The sequence below is a fragment of the Euprymna scolopes genome, chromosome 6 (genome assembly GCF_053919585.1).
Source record: "Euprymna scolopes isolate OS-2025 chromosome 6, ASM5391958v1, whole genome shotgun sequence".
NCBI lineage: Eukaryota > Metazoa > Mollusca > Cephalopoda > Sepiida > Sepiolidae > Euprymna > Euprymna scolopes.
The window spans coordinates 7,056,162-7,081,929 of NC_136487.1; the positions used below are offsets into that span (position 1 = coordinate 7,056,162).

The 25,768-nt window shown below is 34.7% G+C and overlaps 1 protein-coding gene across 2 annotated transcripts in view; it reads left to right on the plus strand.

The window, feature by feature from the left end:
- Positions 1 to 25,768, plus strand: part of LOC145277483 (uncharacterized) — a 138,569-nt gene that overhangs the window by 45,789 nt on the left and 67,012 nt on the right. Inside the window, exon 1 of one of the 2 annotated variants that reach the window (XM_080128861.1) lies at positions 10,563 to 10,638. The exons of the other annotated variant lie outside the window; for it this stretch is intronic. The gene's annotated coding sequence lies outside the window, so the exon portion shown is untranslated. Of the gene's footprint in view, positions 1 to 10,562; positions 10,639 to 25,768 lie in introns of those variants that run through there. 2 annotated transcript variants of the gene reach the window in all.

The following is a 25,768-nucleotide window of genomic DNA, read 5'->3' on the forward strand; positions in this document are numbered from 1 at the left end:
GCATTTAAAGAAAGACTGGCTATCTAATTTGCATGCATGTCTATGTACACACCACAAACACATATGAAAATTAGATGGAAAAATATTTTACTTTTTAAAAAAAATTTTTTTTTTTTTTTTTTTTTAAATCTTATCAAGGCTAAGAATAATAAGCACTAATACTTATCTATATATCTATGAAAGTGAGAATGTGTGTGTGTGAGGACACTTCTCAACCGATATACTCAATGAATTTTTGATCTTCAGATTTGAAATTTGGTTTATAGAATGTTCAGACATGTGGAAAACTTTTTAATCAGTTTTTAGCCGGAAAAAGAGATGCTAACAGGTCAAAATTGAAAAATTGGTACATGGTAGATGATTGGACTTTTATGATTGTCAACTGTTTCACGACTGCGCATATGCGGTCGTGAAACATAATTTCCTTATGTTAAGTATAAGCTTTTTTGAAAACACTTTTTTAAAGGTATGTCAAGCTAACCTAATGGTTATTGTGCTTGACTTACTGTCTTGAGTTTTGTTTCTCGTTTTTTACTTTTTTAATGAATTTAACGTTACTTTTAATACATACGATATTTCTTTTTATAATAAATAAGAATTCTACATGAATTAAAATGTAATATTTACATGTAATTTACGACCAGGCAACGTTGGACGGTTTAAGATTAGCAAGCAATAAATATAAAAGCGAAAATGTGTGTATATATGTATGTTCGCTTTTTGTGTATGTCCGAGAAAGGCTTCTTTCCGAGAAGCGATCGGTCGACTCACTTCTTCTTAAAACTTTTTATATCGCGTCTAAATGATAATATCTATAGGTTAACAATGAGGGTCGCCTATCTATTTAATTTGCTTGACTTTGAAAAGATAAATATTCAACGTTTTTCGCTCGCCGCATGTGGATTAGGCTTTTTTGTATAATAAAACCGGAACTAATTCTGACGGTATTTTTTCGTTCGGTCGCGATCGCCAGAAATGTCCAAAAGCAATCAGCTTTGATCAATGTGGAGTTTCTCCTTATATCAGACAATTGCTATTCAATTTGGACAATGGAAAGCTGGTTTTTCCCCAACATCTTGGGGAAACAAAAAAAAAATAAATAAATAAAAAAGCGTTCCCGCAGTAAATAAAATACTACCCCACAGTCAAAGTTGACCTCATTAAGTCATTAAAACGGGCACCTACCAATTCTAAATACTTAAATAAATTCAAACGTGTTTCCGTTAGTATTTCGTGGTGGCCCAGTGGTTAACGTCGCACGTTTTTTTTTTTTTTTTTTTTTTTTTTTCTTCCTCTCTCTCCACGTTAATTTCCAACTTTGCCTCAAGGGTTCGGGTTCGAGCCTTCATACTTACCTACCAGAACTTTTTTTTTTTTTTAAATTTTAACCCCCACCCCCTGACACAAACACCAGGGTGACCACACACACCTCCAAACACCCGGGCAACGCCGGGTACACCCCCCCTCGCTAGTAATAATATAAAGAGACATTACTTTTACCATGCAGGAAGAATGTCTTACAAGATATGTCACAGTTTATGAATTTACGAATGAAATCGAATAAGCAGCAGCAGTCACGGATACATTTAGATGTGCATGGTTCAAGATGGGTTAGTTTGAAAGTCAATTTCTAAAAGCGACCCAACCACATGCCAGCTTGTAAAAACATGAACCTATTTTCTTAATATGGTGCCAACTTTATTTTTTGTCCAATCTTGTCTAGAATTTCAAGTAAATATCAGTATCCAAGTAAGTAGAAGGCAGGTGCCTTCTCTCTCTCCCCTTTTTTCTCTCTGCATATCTGGGGTCCGTCTTATCTGGAAGGGTCATCTGGCAATGGTTATGGTTGGTTCATTAAGGAAGTTTAGATGCTTAATTAAAACACACAACACACACACACCCACACATACACACATACATAAATACACTATGTGAGAGAAGATAAGAATCCTTATATTTTATTTTTATCTCAACAGTTGTTCGAGGTGTGTCTCTAGTCACTAAAACCAAAAAGAAATCCAAAAACACTCTTAGTATTTTCTTTAAGATACGATAACATAGATATCTTTTGAGTTCAGTGTATACAAAGTGAATTAAGGGGAAATGCTGATTGCAAGATTGTGTTTCCAGAACGCAAAGACTTTAGTGTTGTGAAAATCTCCATCCCAATTTTCATCTTTGACTTGATCGGACTTTGAAACAAATGAAGTAAAAAGTAAACTATTTCTGTGTATCTTTTATTAACTCGCATTTACCCCAAACAAGGCATGTTGCCACTTGGATGTAAGGGCTACTATTTAGGACCATGCCAAGGAAAGATTAACAAGGTGTTGGTCTACATTACATTTAAATTTCTGCATATCAGGTAACAGGAAGGGGATTCCGAAGTCTGTTTAAGGGAACCTCTACAATAGAGCAGTGAGATGAGCTCATCAGAGCACATTCCATTAAAATACTTGTAAAATAGGCACAGAGATGCAACATTGCAGCGATGAGACTGAGGTTGGAGCTTGGTTGATAGTGCGGGATCTATTAGATTGGAGACTCTTCTTTGGACCGGGTCACCCAACCACATATGGACTGATGCAGTAGATGTACCAGCAGAGACCTAGCAACAATACTCCATGCATAGGTGAATGCTGGCTTTGCAGGATACTCTGGTGTGAGTTTTATTTACCGTTGTGGTAAGGTGGCATTTATTAATGATCACAACTGGAGATTTGACAAAGATGTCCATGCTATATGCCTATGCTTTCATGTGGAAAAGTTGTGCAACCAATTCAGTTTGAAAAACTGACTTATCTCTCTTGAATTCAGGGTTTGCCATTTTTAAACAAATGTCCGAATGTAATTGTGGATGATTATTTTTTTGATAAAATACATCTAGCACATCTACGGAATAATTTTTTTGATAAAATACATCTAGCACATCTACGGAATAATTTTTTTGTTAAAATACTTCTAGCACATCTACGGAATAATTTTTTTGTTAAAATACATCTAGCACATCTACGGAATAATTTTTTTGATAAAATACTTCTAGCACATCTACGGAATAATTTTTTTGTTAAAATACTTCTAGCACATCTACGGAATAATTTTTTTGTTAAAATACATCTAGCACATCTACGGAATAATTTTTTTGATAAAATACATCTAGCACATCTACGGAATAATTTTTTTGTTAAAATACATCTAGCACATCTACGGAATAATTTTTTTGTTAAAATACTTCTAGCACATCTACGGAATAATTTTTTTGTTAAAATACATCTAGCACATCTACGGAATAATTTTTTTGTTAAAATACATCTAGCACATCTACGGAATAATTTTTTTGTTAAAATACATCTAGCACATCTACGGAATAATTTTTTTGTTAAAATACATCTAGCACATCTACGGAATAATTTTTTTGTTAAAATACATCTAGCACATCTACGGAATAATTTTTTTGTTAAAATACATCTAGCACATCTACGGAATAATTTTTTTGTTAAAATACATCTAGCACATCTACGGAATAATTTTTTTGTTAAAATACATCTAGCACATCTACGGAATAATTTTTTTGTTAAAATACATCTAGCACATCTACGGAATAATTTTTTTGTTAAAATACATCTAGCACATCTACGGAATTATTTTTTTGTTAAAATACATCTAGCACATCTACGGAATAATTTTTGTAATTTTTCGTATTTATATTACTTTCGACATGCCATTATAACACTAATCTACACATGCGTCCAAATATTTTTATATATCAAGTTATGAAGGCTCTTCCAAAAGTAGTGCTTCCTATTTTTCCTTCTGCTCAAATTGATCAGAGGGAATTGCAAATTGCATTGTTATGATGACTGAATTATGCATTCATGACCTGAAAGTTTCATCTCTTTCTTGCACATATTGATGGTGTGAGACTCTAAGAAAGCAACCACTGTCCTGAACCTGCATTGGAAGCAGAGATACGTCATTGAATTCCTGGTAAAAATGTATTGAGAATGGTAATGACTATGTAGAAAAATAAATTCTGGAGCACAAAGGATCGCATGTTTAAATGGTACCACTTCCGTCTTTGTAGCTCTTCAACTTTTTGAGTAGAAAGAAAAAAATAGGCTTTACTTTTGGAAGGACTCTCATAGAAGAAATTTAAATCAAGAATTTCTGCTTTGTTATATTTTTAAATATCAGGTTGACAATAAAGTAAGTTCTTGTGATTTTTAACTTTTAAATTCAGATGAACATATCTCGGCTCAAACAAAAATTTATTGATTAAAATAAGCACCATCAGAATCAACACACTTTTGCCAACGTAAAACGGATGTATTTATGCCAGTAACGTAAAAATTCTGCGTTCTGGTGAAGTTGCTGAAGGTGTTTTTGATATTGCTTAGGGTTTTGAAGTATATCTCATGCAGAAAGTTATCGAAATGCTTGAAAAAGTGGTAGTCGATGGGTGAGAGGTTTGGAGAGTATGGCAGATGAAGTAGTTTTCTAGCTCGATTCATTCAAGTTCTGCAGGGTCGGTTTAGCAATGTGCGATGAGACATTGTTGTGGAGGAGAATTGACCCTTTTTTGTTGACCAATGCCGGGTGTTAAAGTTTCTGATGCATTTTATCCATTTGTGGACAGTACTTTCCAGGCATAATTGTTTCGCCTACATTAAAAAAAACTAATGGACGAGACCGGTCGTAGACCACTAAACAGTCAGCATGACCTTTTGTTGCAACTCTGGCTTTGGGAAGTGTCGTAGAGCCTTGTTGGTGTCGAATAACTGAGCATCACCAGTTGTCGTAAAGAACCCACTTTTCATCGCAAGTCACAACCTAGTCGAGAAACGGGTCGTTCTTGTTGCGTAAGGAAGATGACACTTCGTAACAGTGTTTCTTTTGATTGGCACTCATTTATCCAATTTTATCTTTTCACTCTCTCATTCGTCATATACATTACATCTAATTCAGAAGCAAGTTTTTGAACAATTGTGTGTGGATTGGCGTTGCGTAAGGCTCTTAATTGATTGTAGTCAACATCCAATGGCTGACGACTATGCTCATCATCTTTAAGACTCGTTGTCACCATGAAGTTTCTTAAACCACCATTGTGCTATGTGTTCAGTTGTGGTTCCTGGGCCAAACGCTTTGTTGATATCGCGAGCTGTTTCAGCTGCTTTTCAGCCTAACTTGAATTGAAATAAGAAAATTGTAAACTTGCTTTTTTTTTTTTTTTTTTTTTTTTTTCCACCCATTTCGCATTCAACGTTCTGAAAAAACAATTGTTTTAAAATGATTGTAATTCAAACAATTAGATGGAGAAAAAAAACTCTTTAAAATGTTTTATAAGGTAAAGGAAAACTTATTTGAAAATACATTTGAAATCCAAATTAAAAATTCTGCAAGAACTTGTCAACTTAATAGGAAATTAGAAAAAAAAGCAAATTCAGTTAAAAAAAAAATTTGGCAATCGTGGTGCATTATGCGACTTGTTTCAAGTTCAAGCAAATGTCACCAAGTGTTAATATTAGAAATGTGATACGTTCTTCAGAATTTCATGTGATCTTAACAGTAATGTTTATTTGCTTTATTTACGTTTTCTTCAGCAGACGATACCAGAGTAATCTAATTGATGTCAACTCAATTATCAAAAAATGTAAACTGTTATCCAGATGTGGAGAATCTGTTTACCAAATTTCAGAATTAATGCACTGGTTTTGGAGTTCTCTTCAGTTATCTGATATATATTTATACCATTGGAATAAGTGTTCAGATTTCGTATTCAAATGTTAATAACGCAAAGTTCATTTAAATAGCTCGATAGTGCAATATTAGAGCTGTTAATACTTTTATAATATGCTGCTTCACTGGGGTATGTATTTATGTATATTCATATGTATAGCACTGCTGAATATCCTGCTAGTATAAAAATAAAAGAACATATGCAAAGAACTAATATATATATATATATATATATATATATATATATATATATATCAGTAATTGAATACTTGTAAAGTAAATAAAACTGGATCTTTTTTTTTTTTTTAGATGAGCATTAAAATGAGTGTCTGTTCTCAGTGAAGCTGTATTTTATAACAGTATATTGTATATATATATATTTTTCATAAGACATACGTGCATGCTTTGTGTGTGTGTGTGTGTGTATATATATATATATATATATATATATATATATATATATATATATATTTAGAATCAGTGTATGAGAAAGAAAATGTAAGTTAGACTGCATACCTCTGCCTGATAATGTAAGGATGTGTGAAAGTTTCATACGAACCTTATTTTTCCCATATTGTATAAAGTATTCATTTTCATAATTACAGGATTACTAAAAGTTTTAATCAAAAATATATTTATATTTGCTTCTGGATCTCTAACCAATCACTAGACCAACTACCAAAACAATGAGCCAGAAAAAATGAAAAACAAAAAATGAAATCCTGTTCCCAAACTTGAATAATCATCATCAGTTTCTATTACTGACAAAAATTTATTAAAGCAGATATATGTAATGAATGAAATCAATTGGAATTTCGTATCTAAAAACACTGAAAATTATTTGCATTTCACTGGCTATACAGAATCAAATATCGATTTGTGAGATGCATTGCTATTTAGATCTCTTAAAAAATTCAACCAACTTTATATGTATTATATACACTAGCGGGGGTACCTGGCGTTGCCCGGGTGTTTGGAGGTGTGTGTGTGTGTGTAGGGGGGGGTAAAGAACTTCTTAAAAAATCGGAAAAACCCAAACAAAAAAAACAGCCAACGAACGTAAAAAAAATCGGAAAAACAAACCCCCTCCCCCAAAAAAGGACAGTGTTGCCCGGGTGTTTCGAGGTGTGTATGTAGGGGGGGGGGGCAAAGAATAAGCGAATTAATAACCCTGTTTAAACTTTTTAAAAAAATTGGAAAAAACAAAACAAATAAAACAGCGAACGGACGTAAAACTTTAAAACAATCGGATAAACAAAAACCCAAAAATAGGAAAAAAAAAACAACAAAAAAAAAACAACGAAAAGCAGAAAAAAATTGGTATAAATAACCTCGTTTCAATATTAAATGTTTAAAAATCATAAAAAAATGTATATCTGATAACTGGGATCGAACCTGAAATCTTTAGATAACGACGCGGTCACTTACCCCATCGCGCTATAGATGCGTGGATGAAAGTAGGTCGGCTTTTATAACATTTAAAACTAATTCAATGTACGTCTTTTGCGCGTATTGACCCATGCGTAAAGCCATCTTGTCATGAAGATACCATTTTTTTTTTTTTTCACCCCTCCCTGTAAAAAGAGCCGTCAAGGATGAAGGAATGAATGCTTTAGGCCAATTTTTCGATATTTGTCGTCCAAGATGTCGAGCTCCAAAATGATACCGAACTCGTGAAAATCCGTGGCCTGTGTTGAAAGTTATTGCATGACATACAAACACGCACACATTTTCGCTTTTATATATATAGACTAGTGGGGAGTATCCGGCGTTGCCCGGGTGTTTGGAGGTGTGTGTGTGTGTTGGGGTGGGGAGTTAGATCAAAACAATCCCGTTTTTTTTAAAAAAAAAAAAAAAAAAAAAAGTTGGCCAGGTGTTTGGAGGTGTAAAAGAAAAACAAAAGTTTTAGTAGAAAGGTAGGCTTGAACCCCGAACCTTTGACGCAGAGGTGGAAAAGAAATGGAAAAAAAACCCTGCGACCTAACCATCTCGCCCACGGGAATAGATGAATTGATAAGTGTGTTAAGTTGACGTTTATAAAGCGAAATTAACAGGTGCGAGAATGTAAAGTCATGTGATGTTTGACCTAGTTTTGCGCTGGAAGCCAGTTTGTGTTTTCTCCGCTATGCGGCGATCAAAAAATATCTCGAAAATAGCTTGTAAAAGTCAGGTAAATTAAAGATAGCTGGCGACCAGAGTTCCTTAGTCGTAGATATTATTATTTAGACAGCATATAAAAAGTTTTAAGAAGGAGCGAGCCAACCGAGAATCACAGCGAAAAAAGCCTTTTGTAGACATACTCAAAAAGCGAACACATACCTACATACATACACACATTTTCGCTTTTATATATGTAGATGAGGAAAATATTTTACACAAAATATGTAGTCTTTATCTTTCGTTTGTAACCTAAAAAATAAATAAATAAAGACCTCCATAGGAAAGTTGTGTATTCAAAGGTCAAATTTCATGTTTCAATAGGCATTCAAGTATAAATTCATTGCAAAGAGAACAATGCAAAAATGCTAAAACTTGAATGTTACAAAATATTCTTTTCATACATTTATTGAGGAATATACACCACCACTTGAGATATAGTCTTGTTTTATTGTTGCGAGCATTGTAGCAAATTAATATTGCTGATGAGAATTTTAAGCTTAATAGTTGATGTAGGTAATATCGGAAAAATCTAGAGAGGTTATCTAAAATATAGTTGGCTGTGTGTATGTTTGTATGTCCGGCTAAAAGTCAAATACAATAAAACACTACCCCACGTTTTTTTTTTTTTAAATTACTTTAAAGTCGCCACTTATTAAGGCCCAAAGGCCACTCGAGGATAAGGGTTAATTAATGTTAATATTTTCTTGATTAGCATTGCCCCAGATAAATATCTCAAATTTAGAAAAATATATTCATTCTTTGACTCTAAAGTAGCATATATTTCGTTGGTGGGGCGTTTTACCAGCCATGCTATGAACTAAAGAACTGAATTCCTTTATGTCAACTTATTCTTTAAGGAATCTATAAAACCAAGTTGTCTGTGTGCATGTGTTCAAAAATTAAGACCAGCTGGTCAGAGACAAGGACAGAACTGAGAAGAGGGGGAAAGATAAAAAGATAAAAGTTTTAATAGAAATATGCCCCCCCCATCCTAATAATGCTTCGTTATCCTACTAGTATATTTATAAACTTTGTCTATGGACAGCTTTCCACAGATGGATTTTCGTTGGAGATTTTACATATTTTTCTTTTCATTAAAACTTGAAATTGTTAATGTAAAAAACAAGTACAAAAACAGATTTATAGACATCAAACTATTGATTTTAGTTATTTTCACACACTTTCAACTTCTGTGCATTTGCTTCATGTTTCAGTCATACTTGGGAATTTCAAGTGGAACTTTTGATTGGCCTAACTTGATTTTGACTTTTGTTATTAAACAACTAATGAGATGAAACTTAAGTTTGCATAAGAAATTGGCAAGAATATTGTGACTTTTTCAAAACAAACTCAAAAACTTCCTTCTCCTCAAACACCTTCCATCTCTCTTTCTCACCTGAATAAAATATGTTGATCATTCTTTCCAGAAAAAATATATATCCAAAAGTCAGATAGTCTGGGATTGACTTTGTTTTGAAATTTCAGCTAACTTTAATCATCTTTCATATGGTTTTTAACAAAATTTTATTGGCCTCCCTCCTAGATTAGACTAAGGTCGTCAAGTGTGGGTTTGATATTAGTTTATGTGGAATGAACTTGATTTGAACTTGGCACATCTAGGTTTTCAGTCTGTGTTGTTAACCACTTAGCCACTGTCAGTCCCTAGTCATCACTGCTCAACACTCAACAGGCTCCATTTTATACCTGACTCTGTTTAAGTACCTGTAAATCAGAAACCGCAATTATTTTAGAGCTGTAATTTGTCACATAAACTATAGAGATATAACTTATTGCACATGCAAAGTTTCAACTACATCAGACAAGTGGAAGTGGGTCTGGGGCATTACTTATTGAACACCCTCATACCAAATTTCAGAAAAATGAGTTCAATAGTTCAAATATCTATACAAACTTTAAGTTGAACTTTTGGACATTTTAACCGATTTAAAATTAATACACTGTCAACACAATGAAATGATACAACAGTGTAATGTTGGGTCATGTGGGTGAGAATCAGTGGGAGTTATTGGGTCAGTAGGTGTAAAACACTTAAGGACGGTCGCAATGTAGGTCTGGGCTTCTCCGATTTTGGAAGTGCCAGTAAGGGGCTGTATTGGCCCGCTGCCTAATGCCAGCCGACCACTGCCAGCCTAGACAGATGCCGGCCCGTGGGGCAGTGAGGGATCTCACCCTTTAACCAAAAATATAATAAACTAAGACAGACCATCGTCATGACCGGCCTAGGAAAAACAAGTTTTAATAGCAGGTCCAGTTCATAGGGGAAGGCCAAGGTTCAACTTAGTTTTTATAGATATTGATGAGAGGCGGTGATAAAAAATGGACGAGAAAAAGGGAGAGTAAATAAAGACTTGGGCAGAGATAGATTAGTTTATGTCAATTTCTAAAAGCCATTCAACACATGTCAGTATGTAAAATCGATGTTAAATCGAATATGACAATTTTAATTTTTTAAACAATTAAAGAAAAACTGTGGTATTCAAGAGTAGATCTAAGTTTGTATTTATTCCTGGAAAATACAGTATAAAAGTTTTTTAATTTTTTTTGTTTTGTTTACTTATCTGGTGTAATTTATTTTGCTGACGTTTAATAATTTGCTTTGCATTTGAAAGAGATATGGGATGGTTATGTTTTCCTGTTTTTACATTGGTCTTCAGTTATCTGTCCTGCCTGGCTATATGGCAACATGAATTGACATACGGTGTTTACAAAGAGTCTCACAAGGTAAACCACTTCCATAACCTACGATGGAACCAACATTTTTCGTTGCTCTATTTACATTTAGTTTCTATTTTGATATATTTTTTCAACCTTTCTCCTCTCTCTGTTCCTCAACCACATTTTCTCCTCTCTCTACCCCTCTTATCTATCATCTTTTTTCTCTCATCTATTACCCCCTTCTCTTTTCTATTAGGTAGGTGCAAAAATGTTTATCAGATATATATATATATATATATGTATATATATATATCTATACACGTAAAAAAAAAAATTACATTATTTTTGCCCCAACCTATTTGTACAGTAAAGTTATATAAAAAAAATGTAGTGAATGTAATTTTACTTTATAACGGTCTCTCTCTCTATCTCTCTCTCTCTCTCTCTCTCTCTCTCTCTCTCTATATATATATATATATATATATATATATATATATATATATATAAAGCGAAAATGTATGTATATTCACTTTTTGTGTATGTCTGCAAAAGGTTTTTTTCGTCGGCCTTCTCGCTCGGCTCGTTTTTCTGAAAACTTTTTATATCACGTCTAAATGAAAAAAAAATTTTCTTCGTTTCTTTTTCTCTCTTAGTTTCCCCTCTCTGTCCTGCTCTAAGCAAGTCTAACGACCTAGTCCACAAATTCCAAAATTCCATCATGACAAGTTTCAAGAAAAAATACACGATTAAACCCGGATCTCCAACTTCCAACGTAGACCCCCACTACCATGTCTCCTTCTCCAACATCAGGGGTCTACGTTCTTACCTTCCAGAGGTTGAAACATAATTACAGGAGACTAAACCAAACATTTTATTTTTAAGCGAAACTGGCATTGGACAGACTATTTCCCTAGATGAGTTTGTAATTAAAGGTACTCTAACTTAACTTCTAAATCTGACCCCCAAGATCGCCATGGGCATGGAATATGTGCCTATATTAAAGATGGCTTTCCAAGTGGTAGGGACATCTCCAGAGAAGATCCTAACTTACCCAATGTGCTTCCGGGTTGCACTAACTCACACTACTGCGTTTATATTTACTCTCTATCACCCCCACAACAGCGGAGTTACTATCTTTTTTTTTTTACACAGGCATCACCACATTATCAAGGCCAAGAGGCCACTCGAGGATAAGGGTTAAAGAGTGTACAGCAGAAATTGGACAATATAGTAATCAATTCGGTAAATTTGTTAACTTATATGGAACGGCTCATCAAGAACTTGTTTACGTTAGACTTGAAGACAGTCAGCTGGAAAGCAGGAAAACGGAAGACAATTCCACAGGCGTGCAGTTCTAAGAAAGAAGCGTTGTTCATGGAATCTACGTTTAGGTTTAGGCACAGATAAAGAGTGGGGGAAATTATTGATAGTGTTTACAGCTAGACAAGTGTTTCTTGTGAAAGTTTGGCGAGGGGGGGCATAGATTGAAGCTCAGTCGAACACTTTCCATGAAAATAACGATATAGCAGAGACAAACTCTGAGCATCTCTTCTGTGAGAGAGGTTGAAGGGAAGAGAAAAGGACATCTCCTACGAGGCTATGAAGTCTATTTTGAACTCTATCAAGGCAGGACAAGTTCCTGCACAGATGTGGTAACAGTACTCCATTCTTGGACGTACCTGGTTCTTATATAGATAGAGAATTGCATCAGCAGTGAGATATCTACTGGATCAATAGAAGGATCTCACCATTTTTCTAGTAGCCTTGGCAACAGATTTGATGTACATGTTCCATTTCAGATCAGGAGTAACGGTCAAGCCCAGAAGCTTGTCAAAACTTGAGGCCTCCTCAAGACGAGAGCCATTCATTTGAATTGATATCGGATGTGGATCAGAGTGTTGATGATGTAAAGATAGGAGCTTGGTTTTAGATGCATTAAAAGTAACCAACCACTCCTTTCCCCATTGTACTACGTGCTCAAGATCAGAGGAGAGACAATTGGAGAGAACTTGGTCATTTACTGTCTTAGATGTGCTACCATAAATGGTAGTGTCATCAGCAGAAATGTCTACAAATGATGTAAGGATGTGATTTGGAAGATCATTAATGTAGATCAGGAAAAGAGTTGGGCCCAGGATGGACCCCTGAGGGACTCCAGCATTAATACTGTGAGCTTCTGATTTTTGCCTTTCAACTACTACTCTATGAACCTATCAGAAAGAAATGATTTTAAAAGCATATCTGAGAAAATTGACCATGTCCTATCTGCTTATCCTTCAGCTAACATTCACGTATGTGGAGACTTCAATGTTCACAACGTGAATGGTTGACCCACTCAAACAAGACCGATGATGAGGGGAGGTTCTGTCATGATTTCTCCATTGCTTATGACCTCATTCAGATTGTTCATGAACCCACACGTGTGCCTGACAATGACGGCCAGTATGCAAGCCTACTAGACCTTTTTCTCACAATTTGCCCTGAACTATGTTCAGTTTCTGTTCTATCTCCTCTAGAATCTTCCGACCACTCTGTTGTATAAGTTAAGATAATTATGAAATGTAATAAGTCCCCAGACGTACCTCTCCATTGTACAGTATATCAATACACTATGGCTGACTGGGATAGCTTCCGTACATTTATATCAGATCTACCTCTGTGTTCCATGTTTAAAAAGGATGTCTTCTATAGTATCAAACCTGACGGAATGGTTAACTGTAGGTATAGACCGTTTCACACCCTCGAAAAAGTTCCAGCAAAATCCTAACAGCCAGCCATGGTTCTCTCCAGAATGTGCTGCTGCCATTGCGTACAGAAATCACTTTTTCCACTGCTTCCAACGTAATAGATGTATGGAAACTAAAGCCGCTTTCAGGACTGTCAGCAACTATTATAACCAGCATCAGACAAAGCCAAACTCTTTGCCAAGAACTTTGCAGCTAATTCTACCCTTTGCGACCAAGGTCGCCAGCCCCCAATATTTTCTCCTGTATCAGAAAACACTACGTGATATACATATATCTGTCCGTGATGTTGCCAAGCTAATCAAAATCCTTGATTCCAATAAAGCAACCGGCCCTGACGGTATTCCAATTATAGTACTCAAAAAAACTTCAACCAGAACTAGCGCCCATACTTACAAAACTGTTTAAATGTTGTCTTAAGGAGAATTGCTTCCCATCACCCCTGAAAATCTCATCTGTATGCCCTGTATTTAAGAATTCAGGTGATCGCTCATCCCCCTCTCAGTACAGGCCAATAAGTCTCCTATGCATCATGAGTAAGTTGCTAGAATCTGTGTTAAATATAGAAGTAATCCACCATCTCAGCAAAAATAACCTTCTTAGTGACACTCAATATGGTTTCCGTTCTGCTAGATTTACAGCAGATGTGCTTACAGTTATATCTCATAGGATTAGCGAATCTCTCGACGGAGGCAACCTTTCTAGGGCAATTACTCTTGGCATATCTGAGGCCTTTGATAGGGTATGGCATAAAAGGTTTACTTCACAAGATCTCCAGCTATGGTATAGCTGGAAATGTCTTCTCAATTATTAAATCCTTTCTCTCTGATAGGTTCATGAGAGTAGTAGTTGATGAGCAGAAGTCAGAAGCTCACAGTATTAATGCTAGAGTCCCTCAGGGGTCCATCCTGGGCCCAACTCTTTTCCTGATCTACATTAATGATCTTCCAAATCACATCCTTACATCATTTGTAGACATCTATGCTGATGACACTACCATCTATGGTAGCACATCTAAGACAGTAAATGACCAAGTTCTCTCCAGTTGTCTCTCCTCTGATCTTGAGCACGTAGTACAATGGGGAAAGGAGTGGTTGGTTACTTTTAATGCATCTAAAACCAAGCTCCTATCTTTACATCATCAACACTGATCCATATCTGATATCAATTCAAATGAATGGCTCTCGTCTTGAAGAGGCCTCAAGTTTTGACAAGCTTCTGGGCTTGACCGTTACTCCTGATCTGAAATGGAACATGTACATCAAATCTGTTGCCAAGGCTACTAGAAAAATGGTGAGATCCTTCTATTGATCCAGTAGATATCTCACTGCTGATGCAATTCTCTATCTATATAAGAACCAGGTACGTCCAAGAATGGAGTACTGTTGCCACATCTGTGCAGGAACTTGTCCTGCCTTGATAGAGTTCAAAATAGACTTCGTAGCCTTATAGGAGATATCCTTTTCTCTTCCCTACAACCTCTATCTCACAGAAGAGATGCTCCGAGTTTGTCTCTGCTGTATCGTCATTTTCATGGAAAGTGTTCGATTGAGCTTCAGTCTATGGTCCCCTCGCCAAACTTTCACAAGAAACACTCGTCTAGCTGAAAACACTATCAATAATTCCACCCATTATCTGTGCCTAAACCTAAACGTAGATTCCATGAACAAAGCTTTTTTCTTAGAACTGCACGCCTGTGGAATTCTGTTTTCCTGCTTTCCAGCTGACTACAATATGGTTGTCTTCAAGTTTAACCTAAATAAGTTCTTGATGTGCAGTTCCACTTGTTAACAAATTTACAGAATTTCCATGACTAACAATTACTATATTGTCCAATTTCTACTGGACGCTCTTTAACCCTTATCCCCGAGTGGCCTCTTGGCCTTGATAAGTGGTAATGCCTATGAAAAAAAATAAATAAAAAGATAATATCTACGCCTTAAGAACGAGGATTGCATGTGTATTTAATTTGCCCGACTTTCACGCGCTATATTTTCCAGATATTTTGATCGCCACATGGTTCTTTCGCTTTTCAGTATAGAACAAGCGAAAACTGGTTTGCAGCCGCATGGTGTTTCAAGGTCAAACATCACGCTACTTAAGTTTTTCGTACCTATTAATTTCATTTTATAAACGTTAAATTAAGATGATTTTCATTCCTCTTCTCTTGTGGCTGAGATGGTTAAGTTCCAGTGTTTTTTTTCCATTTCATTTCCACCTCCACATGAAAGGTTCGGGGTTCAAGCCCACTTTCCTATTAAAACACGCGGCCAACGTTTTTTTATTTTTAAAACCGGGTTGTTTTGATCACCCCCCTCCCCCCCAAAAACACACCTACAAACACCCGGCCACGCTCGGTACCCCCCTCCCCGCTAGTCTATAATATAGATCTCACCTGTCTGTTTAAATGTATGTTTGTATGTCTGCCTAAAACTTTCGACAGACGACCAATTTTCATAAGATCGATATTGTTTTGAAGCTCAATCCTTCTTTTTTTTTCTCTCTCTCTTTTTGTCTCTCTCTCTCTTTTTGTCTCTCTCTCTCTTTTTGTCTCTCTCTCTTTTTGTCTCTCTCTCTCTTTTTGTCTCTCTCTCTCTTTTTGTCTCTCTGTCTCTTTTTGTCTCTCTGTCTCTTTTTGTCTCTCTCTCTCTTTTTGTCTCTCTCTCTCTTTTTGTCTCTCTCTCTCTTTTTGTCTCTCTCTCTCTTTTTGTCTCTCTCTCTCTTTTTGTCTCTCTCTCTCTTTTTGTCTCTCTCTCTCTTTTTGTCTCTCTCTCTCTTTTTGTCTCTCTCTCTCTTTTTGTCTCTCTCTCTCTTTTTGTCTCTCTCTCTCTTTTTGTCTCTCTCTCTCTTTTTGTCTCTCTCTCTCTTTTTGTCTCTCTCTCTCTTTTTGTCTCTCTCTCTCTTTTTGTCTCTCTTTTTGTCTCTCTCTCTCTTTTTGTCTCTCTCTCTCTTTTTGTCTCTCTCTCTCTCTTTGTCTCTCTCTCTCTCTTTTTGTCTCTCTCTCTCTCTTTTTGTCTCTCTCTCTCTCTTTTTGTCTCTCTCTCTCTCTTTTTGTCTCTCTCTCTCTCTTTTTGTCTCTCTCTCTCTCTTTTTGTCTCTCTCTCTCTCTTTTTGTCTCTCTCTCTCTTTTTGTCTCTCTCTCTCTCTTTTTGTCTCTCTCTCTCTCTTTTTGTCTCTCTCTCTCTTTTTGTATCTCTCTCTCTTTTTGTCTCTCTCTCTTTTTGTCTCTCTCTCTTTTTGTCTCTCTCTCTTTTTGTCTCTCTCTCTCTTTGTCTCTCTCTCTCTCTTTGTCTCTCTCTCTCTTTGTCTCTCTCTCTCTTTGTCTCTCTCTCTCTTTGTCTCTCTCTCTCTTTGTCTCTCTCTCTCTTTGTCTCTCTCTCTTTTTGTTTCTCTCTTTTTGTCTCTCTCTCTCTTTTTGTCTCTATCTCTTTTTGTCTCTCTCTCTTTTTGTCTCTCTCTCTTTTTGTCTCTCTCTCTTTTTGTCTCTCTCTCTTTTTGTCTCTCTCTCTTTTTGTCTCTCTCTCTTTTTGTCTCTCTCTCTTTTTGTCTCTCTCTCTTTTTGTCTCTCTCTCTTTTTGTCTCTCTCTCTTTTTGTCTCTCTCTCTTTTTGTCTCTCTCTCTCACTTTTTGTCTCTCTCTCTCACTTTTTGTCTCTCTCTCTCACTTTTTGTCTCTCTCTCTCACTTTTTGTCTCTCTCTCTCACTTTTTGTCTCTCTCTCTCACTTTTTGTCTCTCTCTCTCACTTTTTGTCTCTCTCTCTCACTTTTTGTCTCTCTCTCTCACTTTTTGTCTCTCTCTCTCACTTTTTGTCTCTCTCTCTCACTTTTTGTCTCTCTCTCTCACTTTTTGTCTCTCTCTCTCACTTTTTGTCTCTCTCTCTCACTTTTTGTCTCTCTCTCTCACTTTTTGTCTCTCTCTCTCACTTTTTGTCTCTCTCTCTCACTTTTTGTCTCTCTCTCTCACTTTTTGTCTCTCTCTCTCACTTTTTGTCTCTCTCTCTCACTTTTTGTCTCTCTCTCTCACTTTTTGTCTCTCTCTCTCACTTTTTGTCTCTCTCTCTCTCTTTGTCTCTCTCTCTCTCTTTGTCTCTCTCTCTCTCTCTCTTTTTGTCTCTCTCTCTCTCTTTTTGTCTCTCTCTCTCTCTTTTTGTCTCTCTCTCTCTCTTTTTGTCTCTCTCTCTCTCTCTTTTTGTCTCTCTCTCTCTCTGTTTTTGTCTCTCTCTCTCTCTGTTTTTGTCTCTCTCTCTCTCTGTTTTTGTCTCTCTCTCTCTCTGTTTTTGTCTCTCTCTCTCTCTGTTTTTGTCTCTCTCTCTCTCTGTTTTTGTCTCTCTCTCTCTCTCTCTGTTTTTGTCTCTCTCTCTCTCTCTCTGTTTTTGTCTCTCTCTCTCTCTCTCTCTGTTTTTGTCTCTCTCTCTCTCTCTCTCTGTTTTTGTCTCTCTCTCTCTCTCTCTGTTTTTGTCTCTCTCTCTCTCTGTTTTTGTCTCTCTCTCTCTCTCTCTGTTTTTGTCTCTCTCTCTCTCTCTCTGTTTTTGTCTCTCTCTCTCTCTCTCTGTTTTTGTCTCTCTCTCTCTCTCTCTGTTTTTGTCTCTCTCTCTCTCTCTCTGTTTTTGTCTCTCTCTCTCTCTCTCTGTTTTTGTCTCTCTCTCTCTCTCTCTGTTTTTGTCTCTCTCTCTCTCTCTGTTTTTGTCTCTCTCTCTCTCTCTCTGTTTTTGTCTCTCTCTCTCTCTGTTTTTGTCTCTCTCTCTCTCTCTCTCTGTTTTTGTCTCTCTCTCTCTCTCTGTTTTTGTCTCTCTCTCTCTCTCTGTTTTTGTCTCTCTCTCTCTCTCTCTGTTTTTGTCTCTCTCTCTCTCTCTGTTTTTGTCTCTCTCTCTCTCTCTGTTTTTGTCTCTCTCTCTCTCTGTGTTTTTGTCTCTCTCTCTCTCTGTGTTTTTGTCTCTCTCTCTCTCTCTGTGTTTTTGTCTCTCTCTCTCTGTTTTTGTCTCTCTCTCTCTCTCTGTTTTTGTCTCTCTCTCTCTCTCTCTGTTTTTGTCTCTCTCTCTCTCTCTCTGTTTTTGTCTCTCTCTCTCTCTCTCTGTTTTTGTCTCTCTCTCTCTCTCTGTTTTTGTCTCTCTCTCTTTCTCTGTTTTTGTCTCTCTGTTTTTCTCTGTTTTCCTTTCCTTTCCTTTTCTTGTTTCCTTTGAAATTTCTGGGTGGTAAATGTCAGAAACAAGATACATTAAACACACACACACACAGGCCTAATTCTTCTGACTGAGTACTTGGATACGTTTTTAACGACTTTATCTAACACTAGCCTTGAACCTTTTGAAAATATAATTGACTGTTATCAGAAAAAATAAAGAAGCACACATGTCCCGCAAACGATTTTCCTATCATATAATTTTCAAAACAATCCACAGAAAACCCTAAAATTTTTGTGCAGTTTCTAATCAAGACAGCATTGACGAAACTGAAAAAAAAAAAAAAAAAAAAAAAAAAAAATCCGGGGATTATGATGGCAAAATGGTTTTCATATTAATTTTTTATTTTATTTTTTTTCAAACTAGTCACCATTTTATGAAGGCTCAAAGGCCACTCGAAGATAAGTGTTATTGAGTGGGAAAGGCAGAGAAAAGAAACTCAGAAAGATCTTTATCATTAATGTTCTTTAAAGTTTATGCATGTTTGCCAAACCCCATCAAAGGCTTTTGAGATATCGAGAGCTATTGCTATATCAATGACGATTCCTCCTCCCGCGTCAATAGATTCTTTGAATCTGTGATATTACAGTCAGCACATCAGTTATTGAGCTTGCAAGACAAAATCCATATTGCTTGTCACTGGATAGGTTGTTTTTGCTGAGGTGATTAACTATTTTATGATTTATCATGGATTGAAGCAACTTGCTTATAATGCACAGAAGTCTGAATAGTTTTTACTGAAATGCGGAAGACCTGTATCTGATAGATGACAGTTTTCCAAGGTGCTGGGAAGCATTTCACCTTTAAACAAGGATTGAACGGCTTTAAAAGAATGGGAACTAGTTCCGAGTGCATTATGATTGGAATGTTGTGAAAGCACAGGTGATTTCCTTATGTTTCTAAAAGTTAATGAAAGATTTTTGCAAAATTCTCATGTTTTTCTAACTTTTTTTTTTTCCCCAAAGGAAACTAAAGGTTGTTGAAAACACAACAAATGAAATAACTATTTAAGTTGAAGAATGCACTCAAGATTAAAAAATGTTACGTCATTTTTTTTTCTTTTCATCTGATATCAAAGATGTGAGTTTTTAATATCGATTTTGAAAAGTAATTAAAAAAAGATAAACTGTAAAAATATTTGACATAAACCCTTTTATTGTGCATTATATACTTGTAGATAATCCCTAAATCTTCGAAAACAATAGAAAGAAAAAAATAAAAATAGAACCCCTCCAAACTTTATAATCATTTTCGTGTGAGAAATACTTATCCGGATAGTATGAATTGAGAATCCTTGACCATAAAAATGATTACTTTCCCACGTTTATAACCGGAGATACGTATATTTGGAAGACTTACAATTCGACAGAATATTAGCATGCGAGCTTGAATGCTATCCTGAATTGAATAGTCTTTTTTTAAGTTCAGAAAAAAAAAGTACATAATTTAAAAAGAAAAAGAGCATCCTTAATTTAAATAGACCAACCTCTGCTGACTTATATAATGTGGACAGGTCCCTTTAATGGGAGCTTAATTGTATGGGAAGTTTGTAAAACCTTTAGAAGAAAAAAAATAATGGTTAATGTTGACCACTCCTTCTGGAGTGTTTTTTTTAAAGCAAGTTTTGTGAGTTTTGCTTGCTAAAAGCTTACTATAAATGTATTAATAGAACAGGAATAAACCATAAAATTACCCTTCAACAAAGTCAATCAAACTTAATTACCATTCAAGATGAGAGTTCGTCATCATATTTATATTTTAGGTAGGGTTGACATAATTATTTTATGGGTGGCTCAAAATAAGTGGATGGACTATTAATGCTAAGTTGACTTATTTGTAATAGGAGTTGCTCTCTTATAAGCAAAGTGATTTTTATAATTGAAGGATTTTTAGAAGTATTTTTCTTTTAATTTTTAAATGTATTAAAAAAAAAAAAAGATGGATTTTCAATTCATTTTTAATTTTGTAAAAAAAATAAAATAAAATAAAAAAAGTCTTTATTCACTTTTTAATTATCTTGATTTACTGGTCCACCAATAAGCGTAGAGCTATATACAGTCAGTTGTTAATATAGTGAAAATCTAACTCCCTTCAAAGGAACACTGTAGATTGGGACAACAAAAATAAAAAAATTGCCTTTGTTCAATGATTCTCAGTTCATGCGATTAGGATAAGTATTTCTCAAGTGAAAATGATTATAAATTTTGCACGATTCTAATTGAATTTTTGCCTTTATATATTTTTTTTTTCACCAAAAGATTTGAGGGTTATCTACAAATATATAATACATGGTTGAAAAGATGAAGTAATAATATCAGTTTAGATACATTTTATATTCAGTTACGTCAAAGAAAAGTTATCTTCTCGGCTATGGATAGAATGACTTTTATTCAACTAATCGTATACAACTGACGATAGAAAACAGTGAACATCTTGTTCCTCTTACAAATGTTAACTTTTACAAATTTTTAACTATTACTCTAACACTTGAAGATCATTTTTTTTTTTTTTACTTTGACTTAAACAAGTCATATTCCCAATATTGAACATAAGGAACTACTATTTGTAAAAAGTTGAACAGCAAGATGTCTGTTTATATTACATTTAAATTTAACAGGTGGAATTTTGTTGCTTGTGGGTTAGTACTATGTACATTGAGGGAGTACAGGTGCTATGAGTTCATCAAAGCACATTCTATTAAAGTAGTTTTAAAACAGGCACAGATGCGACATTGCGGCACAGGCTGCTGCAGCTTGGTTGATAGTGTGGGACAAACTATTAAATTTGAGGCTCTTTTTTAATTTTTTTATTTTGGAACCAGCCTAAGAGTGAAAGACTAGTAGTAGACACACCAGCCCGGATGTGGCAACAATACTCCATACATAGAATTGTGGCTTGTAAAGATACAGGATACTCTCTGGTGTAATTTTCCAGCATGGTAGAGGGAGCCCATCTTATTTGTAGCAGCTTTGGCAATGTCCTCAATGTATTTGTTCCAATTCATATTGCCTGTGACTGTTATTCTGTACAGTAAGGTTTTCACTCGATTTCTTTGTAAAAATTTTAATCTGACTGAGTTGCCTAAATTTCATCAGTCAGCAAATTCTGGAAAAGTCAACTGGCATAGTTTCCTTATTATATTACTGATATATGCACGGACTGAGATGAAGGTTTCTCATTACTTCGATTCATTGGACTACTGTTCTCATCTTGAGTGTGATTTTCACAACGATTCGGTCAATGTAACCTCCGACCTTCTTCAAGTGTATCTTGTCAAACTCTGGAATGTTTCTGTCGAACTTGGGAATTTGGAAAGAATTTCGAATGAAAACCTTTATTTTAACTTTATGCGGGTAGCATGCTCTTGTTCCATCAGCCATGACTGGATAGAGGTCCTAAGTAATTCGCAATTGTATTTTTTGGTCACCACACTGAGAATTGAACCTTCAACCTTCAGGTGAATATCACTTTTATGCAATTGATTTTTCCAAGTACTTTAACCACTGCAGACAATTTTAGATGAATTTTAAGAATCTTCAACCTATTTTTATTTCTAGTTGTAAATATCACTATTACTAATAATTATTAATATGATATTACTGTATACATATATATATATATTGTTGTTTTTACTTATTACAGTATATATTATCTGTTATTTATAATTACTGCTTCTCCGTGTATCAAATTCTGTGGTACTCTTGCATAATTTGACCTGAATTCTCTTGAATTCCTGTCAAGCATGGATCGGGCGAAACTGGCAATCATCGGTGTCAGACGAGCGTTGTTGAAATGCTAACTAGACTTTTTATTTTATTTAATTTTTTTTCTGTTATGTTTTTAGTAATTTTTAAGGTGATATTAAGGGGGTGGGGGTGACTTTATTTTCTGATTAGTTACTTATTTATTATTTATTTATTATTTATTTTTTAATTGAATTTTGGGAGTTTGATTAACCAATGAAAAAGTGCTATCTAAATGGAAGCAGACGACATTCGAATTGTAAGAAAGCGACTAAACCAACAAAAAGAAAAATGCTGACAAATATATTTTCAAACTCGTCAAACAGAAAAATGACAGGTAAGAAAATAAATCTATCCATGTTAGAAAAAGAAATGAAAACATCGATGCAGACGATCTCATATTGTCAGGAGAAGAAATTGCTGTCCCAAAAAATGAAGTGCAACAATTGTAAACACAAATGTTTGCTTAAAAAATAGATTGTGTGTAAAGGATGGTTTCTCCTGGAGATGTACAAATGGACAGTGCCACCAAAAGAACTTGACTGAACAACAAGTCTTGAAGATAAAAAAAAAAAAAAATACGGTTACAAAAAAGAAAACAAAAAAAACTTGTACTTATATCTAACAATTACAGTTAAAAAATCTTTTCTTGGAGAAAAAAAACAAACTTTCTGTTGATAAATATTTTGCCAAAAAAGAAAAAAAAAAAAAATTAAATGCTAAAATGAAATAAACATATTTTCATTTTTCAAGATAGTTTTTAAAAATTATTTTTGATTATTTATATTTTTTCCGTTTTTTTTTTTTTTTTTTTTTTATTATCTGTTACGACGCTCAGCTGACACCGATAATTGATGGTCTCGCCTGATCTATGCTTGACGGGAATTCACAAGAATTCAGGTCAAATTATGCAAGAGTACCAATTCTGTACTAGGTGTACTTAGTAATTGGTTGTTTCCCAGTATATGTGCTGCTTCTTTAACCGAAACATTGTGAAAATGACATTCAAGATGAGAACAGTAGTCCGATGAATACAAATAATACAAATAACCAATCGTCATCTAAAAAATTCAGAAACGTCATGAAGGTTTCCGTCAGTTACCCCATGCTTGGCCTTTGACTATTTTTCACCAAATCTGAAAAATTGCAGAGAAGGATCATAATTACACGCACACACAATTGTGCATTTCTATGGTGACCATATTTACTTACTATTCCCTACGAGGGCAAAGTTATATATTTTTATGTGGGGTGGGGGATATAGCTTTCCTTAAAACGAAGCATTCTGAGTTTGGACAGAAACAAAAATTGCCCCAGTTCAGGAGAACTTTGTCCCCCCCTCTGACTGGGAAACAGAACAGACACTACACCTTGATCACACTACAAAACTCAAAAAAAAAAAAAAGTTTCTGATGTCTATTTCTGAATCTAGTTGGCATATAGTATGTTGTTCTATCTAGGTCAAAATGCTAAAGACACAAAGAAATGTTGGCCATGAGCCAAACAGAAAGTTTGTGAATAACTCAGTTATCTTATTCTTTGAAAATCACACACGTTAAGTACATGAAACAGACGTTGTATATAAATCTATATAATAATCTAACATTTTTTGTCTGTCTGTTGGTCAATTCTACACTCTAAAAGATTCATACAAAAAACATGACCAGTATTCCTTTTCATTTTTTGTTGATTATATAAGTGTGACTTAATCTGGCTTATACATTACTTTTTATTTTCAATTCTCATTGTTTAATCGTTTATACAAAATATACTTTTCACTTACTAATGTGCTGTGAGTTTTATTTTATTTTTTTAAAATCTGGTGTTTATCAAATTCTGTCAATTATTTCATGTAAATTTTTGGAAATAACAACACTTATATAGTAAGAAAAGCATGGAATAACCTGTTATTTCTTCCCTCTATCCTGAATACTTATCTAGTCTCATAAAAACTAGCCGTGACAATGGAAGTGTAAGCCTAGAATATATATTTAAATAAATGTGAAATCCTGTACATGGAAAAAGAGAAAAAAAAACTTCAAAACATGTTAATGTAAACAAAACAACAACAAAAGAAGAAAACCCCTGCAAAAATAAGTCAAAAAATATAAAAGTTCTTTCAACGAATACACATCACCTCTACTTACTCTGCTTTCTGACTTTTTTTTCTTTTATCATTGCAAAACTTGATCGTGTTCTACTAAAACACCTTTTCTCTACAAAACAATCAAACCAAACACTATGAATAAATATTTGAATATAAAGAACTTAAGACATACTTTTTTCCAAAATTAATAAATTTAGCATTAAATAACCTGTGGTTGGCATTAAATAACCGGTGTTTGGTTTGGTTGTTTTGTTTTACGGTATACTGACCCTTTTGTCAGTATACCGTAAAACAAAACAACCAAACCAAACACCATAAATAAATATTTGAAGATAAAATCTTGAAACATAACCTGAAAAAGATTGATATGCCATAAAACAAAACAACCATATCACCTCTACTATTGATATCCACTGTGTCTGTATACAAGTACATTTTTTTTTTCAATTTAATGAAATGTTACAGGGCTCCACAGGCAAACTTATCTTTAGTTGACCTTTGACAACTAATTGTTTTCGTTTACTAGCCAAATAGAAAAGTTACTAGCAAAACCCATATGATTTTTAGAATATGACATCTTCGTTCGATGATGAGTATGTACATTATATAGATTTTTTGTGTTTTTCTTTAGTTCTAAATATACAACTTTTATGTTGATACTTGAAGGTATAAATATTCTAATTTCTTCAGATATTTTTTTAAACAGCCTTCGTTAAAAACAAATGAGTATAATTGTTCTATTAAACTTTTTTTTGTTTAAATAATTTAACTTTGTTCGTTTTATTAAAAAAAAGTTGAAAAGATATTTTTCACTGAGTAGTGAGTTTTGGAAGATTGTCAGAAAGAAATACAATTGCCAAAAGATAAGCGTTTCATTATTTCTAGTCGCCTGGCCTTTGGGACAAGATCAAAGTGTATTTTACTCCCAACACCCGATATGAAGTCCTCCCAATCCCCATTAGGGATCTCCCCGCTTGTTTTCGGTGCCCCGGAAAACAGTAGGCGATCTAACTACTTAGATTAGCTTAGGGAGGGACCCTTCTAACAATGCACTAGGCAATTTTATTTTTTGTACATTTTTTCTATATTCCCCACTCCCCAACACGAACTATTTTTCTTCCAAATTCAAGAACTTTTTATTTTTTCCAATGAATTGAACTTTTTACACACACACACACACACACACACACACACACACACACACACACACACACACACACACACACACACACTTTAATATAAAAAAAAAAAATGCGCACACACACATACAGAAATTGTATATATATATCCTTTTTGCAAAAACGCTGGGGTTTTTCATTAGTTAGCTTTAGATTCCACAGAGTGAATGGGGTATTGTGGTAAATGTTGCCAGTCAAGAGTAAAGTCGCCACAGACTCCATTTTTACTTTAGTTACAAAGACC